The sequence below is a fragment of the Chlorocebus sabaeus genome, chromosome 10 (assembly GCF_047675955.1).
Source record: "Chlorocebus sabaeus isolate Y175 chromosome 10, mChlSab1.0.hap1, whole genome shotgun sequence".
Taxonomy (NCBI): Eukaryota; Metazoa; Chordata; class Mammalia; order Primates; family Cercopithecidae; genus Chlorocebus; species Chlorocebus sabaeus.
The window spans coordinates 30643220-30663997 of record NC_132913.1 but is presented as its reverse complement, the minus strand read 5'-3'; the positions used below and the strand labels follow the sequence as shown (position 1 = coordinate 30663997).

General features: G+C 35.5%; 1 protein-coding gene and 1 long non-coding RNA gene across 3 annotated transcripts in view; one reads left to right on the top strand and one right to left on the bottom strand.

Annotated features, from left to right (window-relative positions):
* ARHGAP15 (Rho GTPase activating protein 15) overlaps window positions 1–20778 on the bottom strand; it is a 631557-nt gene that overhangs the window by 363908 nt on the left and 246871 nt on the right. The gene's annotated exons all lie outside the window — the stretch shown is intronic.
* Window positions 1–20778, top strand: part of LOC140712564 (uncharacterized) — a 142971-nt gene that overhangs the window by 20413 nt on the left and 101780 nt on the right. The window contains exon 2 of one of the 2 annotated variants that reach the window (XR_012094182.1): window positions 20700–20778. This is a non-coding gene — a long non-coding RNA (uncharacterized lncRNA). The other variant, XR_012094181.1, reaches the window with a different exon arrangement.

Sequence of the window (20778 nt, the reverse complement as noted above, 5' to 3'; positions counted from 1 at the left end):
ATTATGGATAACTTACATTCTTAATATTAGTAATGATGCCTATTTAGTGGATAAATTATTATTGGTGATATGAGACCTAGCACTTAACGGATAAAATGCAATATTAATAATGGTAGTCCCTGGATTATAAAATTTATAATAATCTAAATCTTATAATCTAGGCAAAAGAGAGAGGAAGCTAGCTTTGGCTGGGTAGATCTTTGAGCTCTCTAGGTTTAACTTTGTTTTTCTTCAATTTCAGCGGTCCAAAACTGAAAACAGGGACAGAAACCTTTAGAATAAAAGGTTTTAAATCATCTCTTTGTAAACAACGTAATTTCTTTCATAAAATAGGGGGAAAAGCTAAGATGTGTCTGAAAAACATCTTTCCTTCTCCTCTCCCTCTTCTTCTCCTTTACACACACAACATATACTCTGTATTTTTAAGCCTGACTATGAGGTTTTTTATCTATTGAGATTTCTGTCTTGAGACGCACATCTACAGTGAGTTAGTCTGAAAAAAATTTTATCACTAATTACTGAACAATTCTCCAAAGATAATGACTTTTGTTGAAAACTAGACCAGTCACCCAAAGGTCAAGATTATATCATAGAGACATATGTGCTGTGCAGAATTTTTTCTATACTCCCAAAAAACCAAATCAACAAAAAACTCTCAGCACATTCATTAATTTTCTATTTATGTTTCTTTAATACCTCATCCATCTCTACTTCACTTGCTGATTTCATAGCATTACTTCAAGCTGCTGAAACAGCCACACTCATCCAAAGCTATCCAAAATAAATCTCATTTGTCTTTTGTGAGGAGAGTATAAGTGTAAGTGTTGCTGTGAACTAAGGGGATATATTGTGGAAATATACTCATTACTTAAACATGCCACATCATATAGGTGGGATTTAATACTCAATTGTATGTATAGGATTTTAAATCTCCATCTGTTGAAAAAATATACGACATATAAGTCTTTCAGAAGATATAATTTCAATATATATTTTTGAAAATAATATATTTCTGAAAGTTGACGTGGATCAAATGATAATATTTCTTTTTAAAATATTTTATATTATGTACTTATTTAACATTTCTCTAAAATTACTGGAAAATGGCAGCTTCATAAAAATCCATAACACTGCAGAGAATAAAAGTAGTAAGTCTTTGGAAAAGTATAACAGGACTGTAAGTACATTTCCTACATGTTCTCACAAGAACTGTATAATGTAATGAACTGGAGTTACTTTGAAAACTGACCATTCAGAGCATGATAAGTTTCTGTGGGCCCCTGTTACCTAATTCATTCCTGTCACCTTTTTTTTTTTTCCCCCAAAGCCAATGGACCTCTAATTTCCCCTCAGGAATCTCTTGGATAGTCTATGTGTTAGTTTCTAATAACACGTTCTTTTCTGTGACCTGAAGTACCACAGGAATAACCTTTCCCAGGTTCCAATGACAACATGATAAATGTCTTGAAATCTGTAGTAATTATTTTTGAAATGTGAATTAAGGCAATGTTTGTTCATGATTTCCCCTAAAAAGAAAAAGGAAATATACAATTTCAGTTTACCACTGTGCTAGAAAAACCCTTGGGTCTTCTTCGGCTGTTCCAAATCTTCCTTCTCAGGGAAACGGGTATCCTGCTCTGCAAGCGATGGTGGGAAGGAAATTCTGTAACCTCTGACAGCCACATAGTCAAGAGTGGTTCAGGGTCATGCGACTGTACTCACAAGGTGGCATGAAAGAGGACTGGTGGTAGTGTATCATTTTCTCTTGTAACTTTATAATTAGGAACCAATTGAGTTAAGTGCTTGCTTAATAACTGGCCTCCAGACTGAAGTCAGGCTCCCCAAAACCACCAAAATAAAAACTTGTATTGTGCTGCATAGCATGCTTTGGTAGAAATCAGATCTCGCCTCACATAATGGCATAAATGGTTCTCTGTGATTGCATCTAACAAAGGTATCACATGGACATGAATCAACAAGGGTAACATACTTCACTACAGTTAATTATCCTGATTTATCCCAAGAAACTAGGTTTTATTCTGTAATCTGTGAGGAAATCTGCTGTTCTAGCCTTAAATCCTTTCCTCAGCCAGGTGATTATCAACTACATTTTTGTACAGGAGGGAATTAATGCCACATACTGCCTAAGCAGCTTTGAAGGCAAAAAGGCCTGGACCTGTAATAACTTTTGTGCAGGGTATTGATTCAGAGAACCTGAGGGAGCCCACAGTCACAGGGGTTTCCGGGGACTTTCTATGCCCTTCTTTACCTTTTATATGCTACCGCGCTTCCGCCTCCACTGTGAACTTCCACATTAACTCTCCACAGGAGATCCCAGGTAACTCTGTGCTGCTGTTACCACAAACTGAGTAAAACCCTAGGTAAAAAGCTGGTCCCACAATGAAGTCTGATTTTCAAGCCAGCAACAATCAATACAGCTTTAAAATTTGATAACAAGGAACTTTGGCAGAAAATAATCAGGGTTGCTGTAAACAGCGGAGGCAAATTTTCTTCGGAGTACACGGATTGTTCCCTCCCTTTCGGTTAGTACTTTAGCGGGTGTATTTCTCCGTGTTTGCACGTGTGTGTGTGTGTGTGCGTGCGTGCGCATGTGTTTTCCAAAGGTATACTTGGAAATATCCACGGGGGGATCTGCAAGCTTTTGTTGGAACTAGGAAGCACACTTGGCTGGGAGTTGGGGCTAAAGAGGGAGAAAATGAAGGGAGGGGGAAGCCGAGAGTGGGGCAGAGCATCTCCTGCTCCATGAATTTATTCAAAAGCATTTCAATCTGTGTGCACATCTTCATCACTTCAGCGATAATTAAATCTCAGCATCACAGGTGATGTCCTCTCACAGTCTCTTTCCCTGGTTCCCACTGGGCCAATGAAGCAGGCCTCCCCGTGAGGCCTGTTAGCACAGATCAGGTGGTAATGTGGAGGGACAGATGAGCTTTAGCTGACAGATGGCAAGATGACCTGGAAAACCTGCCCCCTTTTCTAGGATCAGGCAGCAGCTGACAGGTATTATTTCATAAAATAACGTCTAAAAGGAATCGCCAGGGTCTTCGCATTAATCTGAGGCTGCAACCAGCCATGTAACGTTTATGTCAGAACAAATCTGTCTCTATGCAGGAGAGGGAAAGTGGTTTTTGATGAAGTTGTTCATAAATTTTAATATAATATGCCTGATGGTGTCAGATATAGTCTCATATCTCTTTTATATTTAAAGGCTCTAGTGAAACATAGAAATATTCAATCTTCAACAAGCTACTTTTAAATAACTAAAAAGTTAACCAAGGATACCTTACTGCCTTTTTTCTTTTCTTTTCTTTTCTTTTTTTTTTTTTAATAAAGGACTGGTTCGTCTGAGCTCCCTGTTTTTAAATGAAAATTATTTCAATACCATGAAAAGCTTTTTGCCTGGGGTATCAAACAAAAGGAGTAGGGCCGATGCAAAGTTGCTTTTATGGAACACTTGCTTTCTGGAAAGGAGGAAACTTGCCCAAACACACAAGTAAACAACAATGGCAGGAAGCCGCTGTCTTCTACATACATAAATAATATTTCACAACTTCTAGTGAAAAAAGTATCAACTACTGACTGGTTGGCAGAGATAACCCTTTCATTAAATGAGCTCTCCAGGCACCTGACTTTTGAAGGTTTCAGCACAGATGAATATTTGGGGAATTCTACCACCTGGCTGGTGTTTGGCTTTGTCTGCCCCATGTGGACTTACCAAAAGAGTGATATCGAAAGGTGCAACCTAAGCCTCAATTTGCATTTTCCTATGAAATAGCAAACTCACTTTAGTCTTGTTCTAGATGTGCAAACCAGTATTTCAGCGTTAAACTTCTGAACCTGCCAGGGGAAAATGCTGACATGTTGCTATTTATCTGGTTGTTATGAAACATTTATTGTGATGGTGTTAAGGGAGGGAAGTTTTTCTCTTCCATAGACATTGTGTGGTGTAAGGCTGCTTCTTTCAGTATCTCTAAGAATAACCATAAAGTGAATTCATGAATGTAACAGACACACAAGTCACCTGGAGAGTCAAGTATTACAAACATGGATATATCGCCACACACCTCATAATCACATTTTCACCTGCCCATCTGGTACAGACCTGGGCTTAATAGTAAATTCACCAGATACACTAGCATGCCAGTTTTGTGTTTCAAAAACACATACTAAATACAATTTGTAAAAGAAAGAAAAATAATGTCTGAGTAAAAGAAACAGAAAATAGAAATATTAAGATACTCCTTTTAAAAACTGAAATTATTAAGGCACATGAGACAATTTCACAGTCCACCGAGGTATTTTTAGGGACTACCTATATTGAAGCTCTCTAAACTGCTAGTTTACCAAGTTAAAAAAATTAATTCTCCACTTGACATATAATAATATGAACTGGAGACTTGAAAGTATTCATATCAACATTTATACTTAATTATAACATAATTGAATTAATCCTTTAAAAAGATTTTACAAAATGGCACTGGCCTTTGTGAAGATTCCGGTTGTTTCCGCTGTACATTGCACATGCAATTAAATTACAAATTAATGGAATATAAAAGTTAAATATAATAATTACAGAAGTACTCTTAAAAAAAACAATTAAGACCAATACTTGATGAGACATTTAAAAAGAATTATTATAGCATTATACATACATGATGCCTCCCTAAGCCTATTAATTAAGTTTAAAACAAATACATATACATATTTAGTTGGCAACATTCTTATGTAGGGCCAAAGCCTTTCTTTGTATGAAGGCCAAAGTTTGGGGGTTTGTGCTATCTCTCTTCCACAAACCCATCTGTAGTGTACCATGTAATTTCTACTTTTGATTTCGTTAGAGTGCAAATTCAGTGATACATACAAAGTAAACCAAGTGCAGAATCCTTCTGGATTTTTAAGATTTCTTTTGCAGCTTTTCACAGTTGTCTTGCTCATATCTAATTTGGGAAAATTTCTTTTAGCAACTTACTTATCAAGTCTTTCAAAGAATTCACCTTTGGTTTTCATACAAACTATAGCTTCTTTGAACACTGTTATTTCATAAGTTCATGTAATATTTGTATATTAATTACAAATAACATGAATAAGTTTGGAAACAAATGAAAAGTTTTCTTTTTAAGTACCCCACTCAACTGTCAGGTGCACGGTAATATAGGCATACCCAAAAGTGGAATATTAGCAGTATTTAGGGAAGTGTTGATATGAGTTAGTAACAATTTAGAAAGAAAAGGGAAAGTATTAGGTAGTCTTTGAGGCAGTTCAGTGGGCCTGTTTAAGAGACCTTCTGAATATCATTTGCTTGTGTGTGTGTGCATGTGTGCGTGTGTGTATGTGTATTCTTTCACCTTCAGACAGGGGTACCAACAACGGTTCTAGAGTAGCAGTTAAGAACTCAGTGTTTCTTGCCACCTTTTTAAATAAGGATCAGTAGTTGGTGGTGTTATTTTGTTTTGTTTTGTTTTTCTATTTTGGGAAGATTCAATAATGTGTTCTATTCTTTTTCATCCCTATGGCCTGGTTCATATCTGGTAATTAACAGTGGACTGGCTATATGTGCATAGCAAGTTCTCTACCTGCTCTGTGTATCTCTTTCTTCATATTTAAAATGACAATAATAAAATACCAATTCATTTTAGGAATCTGTTGACTAATAATTGAAAAGAGTATAGAACAGGGCCTGGCTCATAATGGGTGCTCAATAATTGGTATTTATATTATCAGTATTATTGGCAGCTAATCTTTCTTCTTTTAAAGAGTTCATTCATCAAAGCAAATCTAATGACAAATGTGAAGGAGATTGCTGAGTTGAGACTCTTACATTCTGTTTAATTTTCAAAATTGTTGTCGCTTATTATCAGTGGTACCAGGATATCAGATAAAAATGACTTTCATTCATCAATGTTCCTAAATTCCTTTAGTTGATTCAGTGAACGTCCACCATTACAAAAACATGCAATCACTATCTTAACTCTTTTTCATCTTTTTCCCTAGGAATTAATGATTTTTTTTTAACTTTTAAGTTCAGGGTTACATGTGCAAGTTTGTTACACAAGTAAACTTGTGTCACGGCGATTGGTTGTACAGATAGTTTCATCATCCAGGTACTAAACCTAGTACCCAATAGTTATTTTTTTCTCCTTTCCCTCCTCCCAGCCTCCACCCTCAAGTGTCAAGGCCTCAATGTCTGTTGTTTCTCTTTGTATCCATGAGTTCTTATCACTTAGCTCCCACTTAAAAGTGAGAACATTCAGTATTAGGTTTTCTGTTCCTGCATTAGTTTGCTAAGGATAATGGCCCCCAGCTCCATCCATGTTCCCACCAAAATAAATAAATAAAATAAATAACAACAAGGAATTAATGTTTTATAACTATTTCTGGTAAAATATGACATGGCAAAGTAGCATGGTTGTGCATGCTTGTACTTCGTTGTGTATGTTTGTATTGTGAAACAGATAACCTTTATATAATATTATAAGCTAAGCTGCCCATTTGGAACAAAGATAGATATGTGCACAAGTAAACACTGTAGCACTGTATATGTATGTGTGGGTGGTATTGGCCCTTTATTAGGTGAGTGGAAAAAGGTATTCTAACCTCAGTCTATTTCTTACAAATATTTTTGAGTTTTGCTTTACCTGAAGAGTCTAGTATTTATTTACATGTTACCTTCTTAAGCATGAGTCTTCAGGAGGCATTGATTTTTCTCCTTTTAATCGAAGTTGTGCTTTCTCCTTTTTCCCCCCACTGGCATTTGCAAAAATTGTATGCCTTAACTACAAAACAAGCTCTAAATTAAAGAAAATTCTATTTTTTGATATATGGCTCATTTTACTAACTCATAGTGGAAAATTGCATATTTGGCCATATCTATTTAGAATTTCAACAGTTTTTTTTCCTTGGAAAAACCCATGGCTTTTTTTTTTTTTTTTTTTTTTTTTTTTTGTCTAGTTTACAACATCCAACCTGAGAATAAACAAATGATCTATCGTCTCTGTGTTGGTGGCTGAGTGGTCTCAGGCTGTAATACACCTCAAGCGGAATTCATTTGCATTTCCTCCTCTATTGATAATGTGAATTACATCATGTATGTTTTAAGGAAACCATTCATTCTTTATGCTTGGCCATAAACTGGACTATGACAATGATTAGAGTTGAATATGAAAGTTAAGATGTCCCAAGAAACGATAGAGAGGAAGTATTTATTTATGTAGTTCAGAGCATTAACACTGTGTTCCACTGTCAAACATGACTGCTAGACGCTGAGATGGCCTTTTAACTGGTCTAATAGTTCTGTCTCTTCTGGTTATCTTAATATTAATACAGGTATGAATCAAAGAACCTCAAAAATCTAGATCAATGTTTATCCAAGACATCTACATTTTCTAAAGAAAAAATACTTTTGCTTGATTAGTTTGTTTCATCTAGTACAAACAAATGGCTTTAGTTTAGGAGAACAATAGGGTACTTCAAAGTCATGCTACTAGCTTGGTGTCTGAGAGTCGGAAAGTTGTATGACAGGCTAGATAATGGTTACACTGAGTGTCCCATGATTTGGGAAAAGGAACTATTACTATAATTCCACTTTCCTTAGTACAGAAAAAATATATGGAGACACATCTTGAATACATTCAGGTAATTTTAGTAATTGGTATGAACTTTGGTGAAATGCCTGCTGGTAGGAGTGTCCAGAAAAAAAGCCTTTCAAATGTATACAGAAAAATTCTCAAAACATACGCATTCACTTATAAGTTTAGCCATTATTCTGATGAAATAAAGAGAATTTTAATTTCAGCACTCTAAAAGTTGAGTGGTCCTGTGCTGAGAGTTACAGTCAAGTGACAGAAAACACTTCAGTTGACTTTCTTTTAGTTTAAGCTTCTCTACCCATCTATTTATCTTGTCATCATGAGTTGTGCATAAAATCCGATGTTCTCAATCATTGTAAATAACTGCATGTGTCAACCCAAAGTGGTCCTAGATCAGGCAGACACTCGTCTAGTCTTTGTGTGGCTAGAAAACATATGCTTGACTTCTGCAAGCTCTATTCCCTCACTGTGGTTTATATATAAAACCTAAGATTGGTAGATTACTGAAGCAGTCATCAATTTTACATGGTGAATTTATGAGAAGCTTCTCTCTAGGTAAAATAAAATGGTAGCCCAGGGCTTCTATCAAGTACTTGACAGTATTGACTTTTGTAGAATGAAACAAAATCTCTTTTTCTATAAAGGAATGTCTTATTCAGTGTTCCAAAGTAAAGATATTAGGGTAAAAAATTTTTTCTCTGAATGCACTGAAGCTTTTTCCATCCCCCTCCCCCATAATGTGGTAAGGTATACCTGGACAGGTTAGGATTAATTTTCTCAGAGGCAGAGGTAGAAATAGATGGCCTTTCAAGGGGCCTTCATGTCTTTGATTGTGAGTTTACTTACAAATACATCCAGATGATAGCACACAACAGAAGGACACTTCAAATATGGGTGATTCCTGAATGACGCCAAGAAAAGAGACAGCTATTTTGAATATCCAAATCTCTTTTCAAATTTTACTTATGCAGGTGGGTTACATTCCCCTACTATGTACTTAGCAACATTTTTTTTTTTTTTAACTCTAAAACACATAGGCCTTTTTGCCTGAGTTAAATTTGTTTCTTTAGCTGGTAAAGCTTTTCCTTTCCATATGGTCAGGATAGCTAATTTAGTTAGTCTCTGAGGTGGCCAACATTATAGTGTGGTATCATAGAATATAAAAATAAAAGAAGGTATGAAAACCTTATTCTAAAAATGAAATAAAAACAGATGGGACATACGTTTCTAACGTATTTAATTTGCATCGTCTTTTTCTCCTTTTAAAGTTCTTGTGGACCAATCTTGCAAAAAGGCAAAACAAACCCTAAACACTCCAGTTCCATGCCAGCAAGCTGCCAGGCTGATCTTTTTATCTCCATCAACTCCATGAAAAATCAACGAAAAGAAAAAAAAAAATCAACAGGCATACGTTTAAATGTCCTGAGATTTTTAAAATAAAATTTTAAAATAAAATTCTTAAGAGTCTTTTTCACTTACGTAGAGTCAAACTATTTCCAAGTAGAGGAACTGTCATCTGCAAGGTTGAATTACCCTCGGGAGCCTAATGATGACTTTTCTCTTGTCTGAGGAGGATGGCAAGGACTTTCAAGGGTAGCCCCAGAAGATCATGCAGGTGACTGTCAATTTTAGTTTTCTCTCCAATACCTGTTTCTTTATTGCTGTTGTAAATATTTCATTATAGACTCTAAGACCCCATCTTGTAAGTCCTGCCCCTAGATTTGTCCAATGTGACTTGTTTAGTATTTCACTGCATAACACCCTTTACGGTCTAGTACCGGCTACCATATGTAAGACTAGGTCTATGTGATGTCAAAGCAAATGAATTAGGAAACAAAATACTGTAGGCACATAATTACTGGTTTTGTCTGAACAACTGGCTTAACTATTTTGTTTTTCTACAGTTTCTTGAATCAACTTTTTAAAAATTTAAATCAAATTAACATACTGAAGAATTGTTTGAGAACTGCAAGAATCTGGCTTAAGATCAAGAATATGATACAAATTAGTGTGTATACTTTCCATATTTGGCATAATTACTTTCAATAAAGCACTTCCGAGAGAGACAATTTGGATTCCATATAGGTTTGTAGCAGCATTATTAACAACAGAGGATTTGTAAATATAATTCCTTTTTGACATTAAAACATTTCAATTTTATTAGTAATCAAGAATATTCATGGCTATTTCTAATTTTTAAAGATACATTCAAATAAAAGTATTGCCATGCTAACCTTATATAAATGAGCCAAGAAATCTGCTTGAGGAAAATGTTTTATTTTCCTCCATTTTCCAATAGAAGTGACAATGACAATTATAAATTATTTGTCATTAGAAGAAAACTTTGAAGCCTTCTCAGGCAAATACTGCAATAGTTCTGAAATGTCGTTATTTCTAATGTATTTTTTTTTCTATCCCTAGTAAAATTTAAAAACATTTTAAATGGTTTTATTAATTACTGCAACAGGGCATTACAGTTGAGGGTTGATACGCTTTTTTGGTATCCTCTGCAACTTTGATATGTGTCTATGTAATACAATTTGGGAAGAAAAATAAAACTATGGCCAGTGTTACTGGTACTTGATAATTTTCTTTCTCACAATGCTTGATAGTTTTTCTTTTCTCAAGTTAGGATGTTTACCAAGCAAATTTTATACAGTTCACGAAAGAGCTTCTTGCAAAGGTTGTGGTTCGAATCTGTCGCTTAAGCAAATGCTTTTTATGAGAATTTTGTGTCTGACTCTGCCTTTTCTACTATGGGAACTCTCAAACCAAGAGAGCAAGTGAACAGCACAGAAAAGTCACAGACAAGACAGCAGCCGGCGATGGCACTTTCAGCCTCACGGGATCTTCCCAATTGCTAAAAGCTGTCAACATTTCTTTTGGAAGCAAGTGTGAGGAAAATTCTGTTCTTAGTTGGTGCTATGGGTTGAACTGTATCCCCCTCAAGAAAAGATATGTTGAAGTCTTAACCCCCAGTACCTCAGAAGGTGACCTGATTTGGATATAGGGTCTTGGCAGAGGTAATCAAGTTAAAATGAGGTCACTAAGGGGACCCTAATTCAATATGATTGGTGTCCTTATCAAAAGGGAAATTTGGACTCAGAGACAGACATGCACAGAGAATGTGAAGACACACAAGGAGAACACCATGTGACAGCAAAAGCAGAGGACTGGGTGATCCAGCTGCACACCAAGGACTGTCAGAGATTGCCAGTTGTCCACCAGAAACCAGAGTCAAGGCACGATTCCTTCAGGTTTCAGTGGGAGCGTGCCCTGAAGACACCTTGACTTCAGATTTCTAGCCTCCAAAACAGTGAGACAAGAGGCTACTGTTGTTTTAAGCCTCCTGTTTATGTGATATTTTGTCACAGTAGCCTTAGGATATTAGTGCTGTTTTTGGAAGCTAGTGCCATTGAGGCTGGTGGAAGGAAGGGAGGAAGAAAGAAAGAAGGGAAGGAGGGAGGGAGGGAGGAAGGAAAGAAGGAAGGCAGGCAGACTGGCAGGCAGGCAAGCAGGCAGGGTGGTTTTAGGAAAAAGCAAAAACACCAAGAGAAGTGAACCACTTAAATGAAAATTGTGATGAATACTTCGGGAAAAAATAAGAAAAAGATACAAAGAGATATCAAAAAAGACAGACTGCCTGATTTGCTGAGTTTGAAAATCACCTCTTATGTATACCTCCTCTCCTTTATGCTTGTTTTTTTAAATCTAACATACCAAACATTTCAGAATGCTGCACAGTAGGGAAAAAATCTATTGCTCAGGAAACACTGGGTTAGAGAAACTTTGTGAGGTGCTGCATTGAGACAGTGACGTCGATTTCAAGAAAAATCTCATGGAAAAAAAGACACAAGAGGATGGTCATAGTCTATAGTGACAGGGTGCCTGTAAATCACTGTGTAAACACCCAGGAACTGCTCCCCCAAAGTCAAGAACCAGTCAAGCAGTACCAGCTGTAAAAATGGAAGTGTGCAGGAAGTAGAGGATTCCTCCAACATCTGTTGGGGCCATTAAAAATGAAAAGTAAATCCAAACTGGTAATATAAGAGATTTATTTTTCTACATTAACGCTGACAACAACTGCCAATTTTTTTTCAATCTTTTGCCACACAAGTACCTTTTAAGGGGCATAAGAATCAGTGCCAACTGCAAAAGCAGCAATAGGTAGAAAAATCAGGATTAAGACAATTTAATATTGATGGCAGACATCCAATAAGATGAGGGTAAAGAGGGGAATATGAGAAGTCAAAGCTGGTGGGAATGCATCAACATTCCCCAGCAAAATATAATCATCTGGGGAGAATATAAATCTGAAGTGCACCTTAAAATCACAACAGAGCCAAACAACTCTTTGTAGGCCATATAATATTCAGCAAAATAAAGAATTTGAATGAAGACTTCACTTGACTAGACTTGTTTTAAATACATGCAACTAGATTTGTTTTAATACAACTAGTCTTATTTTAAATAAATACAAATGACCCTAAACAATATTCAAATATTTTCGCAATGCAAGGACCAGGATGCCACATTATTTCATGTTCTTAACACGTCATTCACACACCAAGATACAGCTTCGCTTAACTAATTGTCCAGGGTTATTTCTCATGCACATTGCCCGGGGAGGCTACTTTCTTTCTGCAAGGATTCACAGCCATACCTGTATTATGAATTCTATAATGTGTTAAATTTCCCATTCTGTCTAGCCTTCTTTTCATCATTGTTTCCTAATTCTTTGTGCTAAGCCTGATGTAAAGTTTATATCCCAGTATCATGAACCCACACATATGTGTCTGCTTGTACTTGGAGTCCTAGAGTTCAGAGATGGAAGGAATCCTGGAGATCATTTACTTTAATGGCTTCATTTTACATATATACAAGGAAGCGCTGCAACTATTTAACCAGAGTGAACATATAGAGTGGCTATGTATATGGGCTTTAGGCATCAACAGCCTTGGATCAAATCTGTTTCTACTACTTGCTAGATTGCAATTATCAAATTTCTCATTAAATGGAGAAAATTTATTATATCATCCAAACTGGGGCACTCTTGAGGGTAAAAGGAGACACTGACACTGATAACAAGTGTACTTAGAAAACAGGGCAAAAGTGGGACTATCTCTAACAAACTGGACTTACAGTCACTTGTATTGTCAGAATGATACCATATGGTTGATGTGAGGATTGAAAAAAACGATGTATGTAAAACACCCAGGAAATCAAATCAATGATAGCTATTCCTGTTATTAAGTCATCTGCCCATGGTCAGCCCAAATGTTAGTAACAGAGCCAGGAATGGAAACCACAGAGTAACGTTCTTTCTACTATGCTACACTATTACTTCAAATAGTAGATTAAGGAGGAGACTAACAAGAAGCAGAGTAGTAACATATTATATTAGTACTCCTTATTAATCTACTTTATCTGTTTTGTTTACACTATCAGATGCCTACTCAATTCTCCAATTAGATTAGATCTTTTTGAGGGCTATAACCACGGTTCTATTTCTCTTTATCCCTTCCTTCATCATTTTCTTTGGGAAGTACCTACTATACTGCTTTACACAAAGTAGATACTTACAGAAATGGGTAATTTTGTTCTTTTTGCTCTATTCCACTGCATATTTTGAGAATTGAAAATAAGAATCTAGTTCCTGGCACAGTATTTGTTTAATGGATGTTGAGGAAGAACTTCTTTAAATTTACTTGTTTGTATACTTGCTGCTTTTACTTTTTCTTTGAAAACAAATAGTCATTCTTTGTCCTAAATTTTGAAGTATATATATTTACTGAAAAAGGGAAATCTATTAATAATTATTTCAGATTCCTTTATTTTCAACTTAATTTTTATGACAACCTTTGGCTGTTCATTTTTCTCTATAGTTGACAACACATCTTTGTAGAAGACTAGAACAATGAAGGTTCACATTAGAAAATTCAGATTCTTTTTCAGGAAACTAAAGAGAATTGTGTAAATTATGCCATGATGAAGCTGACACACTGTGTGCATGTGTATATATATGTACATACATATATACACACATATACACATATATACATATATACACACATATATATACCTAAAATACCCACCTTGTTTAATGGTCAGTGTGGGTCATTTTACTATGAATTCAAGCACTGATCGGCATCAACAGGCAAATTTATGCTTGGATGATGATTTACTCATCAGGTTGTGCACAGACTGAGTTCTCAACCTTCACTCCCATTTTTAGTTTAGTCATGTACATGGGAGGCATGTATGCATGCACATGAGACAATTGATTAATCATCTCTGCTTTTAATGAGTGCATATTTGGAAATTTGAATTTCTAAAACAAGCCATCGGGGACACTTAACTTGCAAATTTTTGAAATTCCCAGTTAAAACTTCATGGTTCAAACCTTTAAAACTTAAAAAAAAACAAAACCCACAAACCCTTATTGGTTCCAAGGTTTATCATATATACCACCAAAGATTTCACCCATTCCCATCAACATTTCAAATGCTTCCACTGACAAACTGTAATATTTATCTACTGCACTTTTTGTGTACAGTCAACTTTCAATACTTCAGAGATTGATTATCCAGTTTGTGGATATAATTCAAATTTTTGACTTCTCCATTTCCCTCAAGCAACCTGTCTTTAGGGCATTTCTTCTCTTTCTAGAATCTCTGCTACAGGATGGCAGTGGAGGGGGAAGGAGATAAAACACATCAATCAATGCTTCTACTTTTAGCAGAACTGGTAGAGGATGGTGCTTAGGAAGATGTTGGAAAAAACTAGCTAAAATGATACTCTTGAGTGATTCAAAGTTCCCATTGATTTTTGTTTTGAAAGTATATTCTTTTCTCTCAGGCATTAAGAGTGACTACAGCTCTTTTATAACTACCACTGTTATCAGAGAGAGAATTCAGAATAGGGAGGATAATGGGTTTGATCCAGTATATTACTATTTTGGATAGATAACTGGGAATTGACCCCAATATGCCAAGAGGTAACATGGATACATAACATTAGCCTTAATACCAGAAGAGATTTATAGAAAAGTGTCTTTATTTCTTAAAGTTTTAGAAGTACTTTAATGTCTGTTTAATAAACTTGTTTCGTATCTCCAGACTCAAGAACGGCTTTGAACTTCCAATCACCTGCAAGTTATTTCTAAAAGATCTTAGAAATTGTGCTTTATGACCTTATTTTCACAAGTGCTAATCACATTAGCCACTATTATTAGATGACCTGCTTTGCTGAATTCAAACATCTCCCAAAGTCAGCATCCAAAGCATTGGTGAGGAGGACCCTCCACCATTCTAATTAATTTCAGTAAACATTATGTTTGTTTATTTTCCTTTCTGCATTTATCTCCAAAGGCTGTTTCTAAAGCCAGAGTATTCTACTCATTAAGTATTATGACATTCTGGGTGTATTAAATTAATTATTAATGTTTAACTGGAGACAATACTTTGGTATATTTGTTGTGAGGGGAAACGGGACTATTTAAATCAGAGAGAGATGTAAAGTATGTATAAAAAAGCCTATTTATAAACATCATTCAAAGAATTACCTTTTGAGCAATACATTAAGACTGAAATGTTTTTAAAAAGCTGATGTATACTGAACCAGGAACAGAAAAGTTCTGATGCAAAGGCACATGTTCTATAATATTTTGTTTGCTACTTTGTTAATTTATTGCTGTAAATATTACAAAACTCCAACTCAAACCTTTTTAACACTGAATTTGTTGTATTTATTATAAACATAGAAATTAAATTGTCTTTCATAAAGTATTTAGTGACTTGTAACTTTCACACTCTAAATTTTGTGATAAAAAATAGGAAACAAAACTAGCTATAAGATCCCAATTTATAAAGTAAAAATGTATATGTAAAGGAAAATAAAGGCAGAAAAATATGTAACTCTTATGTAATATATTTAATAATAGATACTCTGGGTACTATTATTTTACTTTATCTTTTCAATTTTTCTGAAATAATTATGTATTATAAAACACTTTTTTTTTCTAATAACAAAAAGAACAAAATTACTGAAACTGTGCTAGCAATTTTTTATTCTTCCATTTTGTAGAAAGAGGTTCTTAAAAAGTATGTTAGAATGAGGAACTAGAATAAATGGTCACTAAAGTTTCTCCCTACACAGTATAAACTTCATTTGGTAAGTATTGGCTGGATATTTTTTAAAGTATTTATTCTTTATAGGATTACAATTTTACCCAAATGTTTTAAGATACATTTTATTATTCTGTCACTGAAAACCCTATTAGATGTTGGTGAAAGCAGTCCATATATGCCATTTGTAAATGAAATCCAAAACTTGTACTTCTTCAATAAGGGAGCAAAGTCTCATTTTAATGCCAGGCAAATGAATTGATGTTCTTGTTTATTACTTACTGAGCAAAATATTTAAAAGGCATTACAGGAAAGTATTTACTATTACCAATAATCCAAAACACAGTATATGTGCAATCTGAAAAGCAAAAAAGGAATGCTTTTGAGGAGTGGAAAAAATATATTTTGTGAAATTAAATATTCAACATCTCAAAACATTAAACTGGGGCTGAGACCAGGTTTATGTTTTATTATAGGCTCAAAAAGAAACATAAAATTGAGAACTGAAAGCCAGAAGAAAGTAGGAGTAAATTAAAATATGAATTTAAATTAAATAATATTAAATTATAATATTAATGATAGCTTTTATATGGCATATCCTTTAAAATAAGTCTAATTAAGATCACATTTTCTAATGTTTAGTGTTAGCTTCCACGGTATGTGTTACTTTCTGAATTTTATTCTATGTGTTCTAAGTCTTACCATATACATATCTGAAATTGATAAAAATAAATGTTCTTAGCTCATGATATACAAAGCTTTCCTTCTGGTCAGGATCCTGATTTTGGAAGCTTTGTTTTCTACACAAAGCTTACACAAGCCAGACAGAGTAGGCTGTAATGAATTGATTCTATCAATAATTGTTGATACTTGAACATTGTTCAGGAAATATTTTCATTGACAGGCTATAAACAATCGAAGTAAAAGTAAAACCCAAGTTAATATAACACAAATTATATAGCATGTTTTGGCAATCAGGGAGTTTAGTTAATTGATTGTCCTGGTTAGCTCAGAATGAATAAAAATCTCTCTGCTTTTCTGTCTTTGTAATTTAAATCTATCTTAAAATGGCTTAGTTCATTTCTCCTTCCACTTTTAGAATACTAAAGGGTTGCATAATGAAATATATCTGTAATGTTGAGAATCTTACAGAACCTAGCAGTCATTTTTCTAAACAACAGCTCTGATTGCAACCAATGGGAAATGTGGAAGTTGAAGATGTCAGAGATGACAAAGAATGCAACATGCGTATTTGTTTTTCTCTTTGCATAGTACATTTTACAATGTGAGCTTGTTCTGTTGTCATTTCCTACTTTTTATTTAAAGAGAGCTTGCTCTTCTCATAAACACTCCTATTTTCAAGCAGCCATCACCAAAAAAAGTAAAATCTATTTAATGAGCATTTGGAGTCGTTGGGGTCTCAGCTGGCATTTCCCTGTTCTTGGCTGCCGGAATGAACTCTTTAGAGCCATAGTGTTGATAGAAGTTTTCAGTAAGAACACTTAACCATGGCAGTGTTATCAGTGGGTTTGCTCTCTTTTTCTTCAACTTATGCAATATCCATTCTTTTGTAAAGCGACAGCATCTTCAACTTTCACAGGGCAGTCTAAATCACTAGAGCTCCCAGGGAGGCCGTGTCTTTATGTATGTCACCACTGGATACTCTTTCACTGTTGTTCTAACACCTAGTGAGCTGAGTGAGCCGCACAGTTCCTCCTCCGACATTCCACATGAGCAAGAGAGTATATTTTTCTTAGTTCATAAGTGCTTGGCAGAACTGTGATTCCCAGGGTACTTGGGCTATGTTGTTCTGAATTTTCATCACCAATCAGCTTACTCACTTTCAGGCCATAAAAGTCACAGAAAAGAATTTGGGAAATTTACATTTAATAGTGCTCTAGGGAGAAATGGCAGAATGAGAGGTGAAGAGAGGAGGGGAGGCCAATGACATTTCTATTGATTATAGTAGAGAGCTCTGATCTAGATAGATGTTAGTAATGAAGTTATTACTAGGAACACACACATTTTAGCATAACATCACTAATGTTAACATTAAAATTAAACAAACATTTGCTTTTTAAAAATATAAACTGTCATATATCAGTACCTGTTTTGTCGTAAGATGACGTATACTACATCTTAATGTCTCCATCTGTGATTAACGTATCTAGCCAAATTTCCTTTCTTTCTAGCCTCTTGTGTTTTCATTGCTTTATTTTACAAATATGGATCCCACTGGTGAATCACCTTCATAGTGAATCTATGATCATATATTCATTTATTTTCCCTTTTATAATCAATTATTTTGGCACACATGTATTAACAGCATTATATTCTGAGATTATAAAATTGAAAAAGGACTATACCTGTCCTGGAGGAGTCGTTAGTCTGGTGGGGTAGAACAACTCTTTCCAAAAGTACCTGTGGCCAGGAGCAGTAGCTCATGCCTGTAATCCTAGAACTTTGGGAAGCCAAGGCGGGAGGATTGCTTAAGCCCAGGAGTTTGACACCAGCCTGGACAACATAGTGAGACCCTATCCATATAAAAAACACAAAAATTAGCAACGTGTGGTGGTGCATGCCTGTGGTCACAGCTACTTAGGGAACTGAGGCAGGAGGATTTTGAGTCCAGGAGGTTGAGGCTGCAGTGAGCCAAGATCACATCACTGCACTTCAACCTGAGTGACAGAGCAAGACACTGTCTCAAAAAAGCAAACAGAAACCCCCCCCAAAGAACAACCTACTATGGTCATAGGGTGGATTTACTAGTGCTGACATGTAAAAATTACTCTTACGGTCCAACGAAGAAACAAAGAATGGATTGTCTGTGTGCAGGATATGGCAGGGTGAGGTAGCAGTAGGAAAGAAATGGGTTGGGGAAAAATGGCGAGAATAAGCAGCTACTAATGACACCAAATAGGGTGGCTCCAGGTGAAAGTGGCACATTCCAGTGACAATATCCCATAATCCACCAATATTCTATGTTCCATTTTTTTAAAACTAGGAACTGAATAATATGCTCCCCTTTAGAAATCCGTTCTTTCTTAGCCACGGGATTTTATTTCACCCGTTATAATGGCTTTCATCCACTTATGTTGCTGCACCCTTTGCCAATTCTTTGAGAAGTAATAAAATTACAAATCTAGTTACATATGAGCAACAGAATAATTGTACCTCACAGATATACACTATTTGGGATTTGTTGTTATAGACCTGTTTTTAAGAGCTAACATATTTCTGAAAACAGTTTAGCCTCAGGAAAATGGTTCTGCATGTTTGCTAGGTCCATAGGATGTTTCATGTATTTGGGATTTCTTGTTTATGAGTAACTCAATAATTATGTTTTACTCTTTCATTAGGAGACACAGAACTTTATTAACATTACACCGAGCATAAGTCATATTTATATTTAATAAGACACCCCACCGTAGGTGCTATGTATCTCCTCTACTCTTTAAATGACTAACACAAATTTGATGTGCTTCTCTGAGACTTTTCCTAGACTACCAACAAAAGTAATTGCTCTTTCATCTTGCCATTCCATATTGCTTGAGACATTTCTGGTGTGTGTTTGTGTGTGTGTGTGTGTATGTGTGTGTGTGTGTTTTGAGATGGAGTCTGGCTCTCTCACCCAGACTGGAGTGCAGTGGCGCGCAATCTTGGCTCACTGCAAGATCTGCCTCCCGGGCTCATGCCATTCTTCTGCCTCATCCTCTCGAGTAGCTGGGACTACAGGCACCTGCCACCATGCCAGGCTAATTTTTTGTATTTTTAGTAGAGACGGGTTTTCACCGAGTTAGCCAGGATGGTCTCAATCTCCTGTCCTTGTGATCTGCTTGCGTTGGCCTCCCAAAGTCCTGGGATTACAGGCATGAGACACCGTGCCTGGCCTTTCTGTTGTATTTTTATGAGAGACAGCAAATGTGATGGTTAAGCACATGGATTCTTGGAACACGTTACCTGGCTTTTAGTCCTGGTTCTGCCCTAATACTTGTGCAATCTTGAGCAAGTTTCATTACCTCTGTAGTCCTTGATATTTTCATGTATAAGATGGGAATAATAGCAGTACCTGACTAATAATGACCTGAGAATTAGATGAGTAAATATACAAAAGGGGTTATAAAGTTGTCCAGTATAAAAGGGACTATAAAATTGTAAGTACTGTGTAAGTATGTGCTATTTTCTATCTCTGTCTATCTAATCTAGTTTTTGAATATAATTGCTTAAATGTGTATCTCCCTCACTATTCTTCCTTTTTTTTTTCTTTTTTCTTTTTCTTTCTTTTTTTTTTTTTTTTAGAGGAGAGAGAATGGTTAACATTTATTAAGCTCTTTTTATGTACAGGCACTGTTGTAGGCTTTTAAAAGGTGTCCACTCACTCACTACTCATCAGTGAAATGAGGTGCAAATACTTTATCTTTATCATCTAGAACATATCATTTGTTTTTGTGCCCAAACTTTTTAAGCCTTCTTAAAATTGCTTAGCATCTGATAGGAATTTAATACATGTTAACTGATATAACATTGAAACCAAAGACTCCAGGGAGGCCTGTGAATGAGCTTCAGGAATTTCACAATTTGACACTGTTTATGTGAAACTTTTTCTAAGGCAAGTATCCCTATCTTTCATCAGATTCCTAATGAAATAATGTAATGAAAGTGGTAAATAAAGAATCTTCCTAACTTCCATAAAAATATAAAAATTTCCAGATCCCTTTGGAATACATAATCTGAAGTTTATATATGAATTTATGAATACCCACTCATTAATGTGATATCTTCATTATTTCTTTTGTTCATCTTCATTTGTCTACAAGCAATTTTAAAATTCAAATTTACATAAACACAGGCACACGTACATGAGTAGACTAAGAAGCTATGGTGTCATTGGTGAAACAGAATTCTTGAGGTCTCTGGGTCCTTTTTTTTTTTAATTGACTATTCCATTTTATTTTTTGTCACCCAGGCTGGAGTGCAGAGACGCCATCATGGCTCACTGCAGCCTCGACTTCTTCAGGCTCAGGCGATCCTCCCACCTCTTCCTC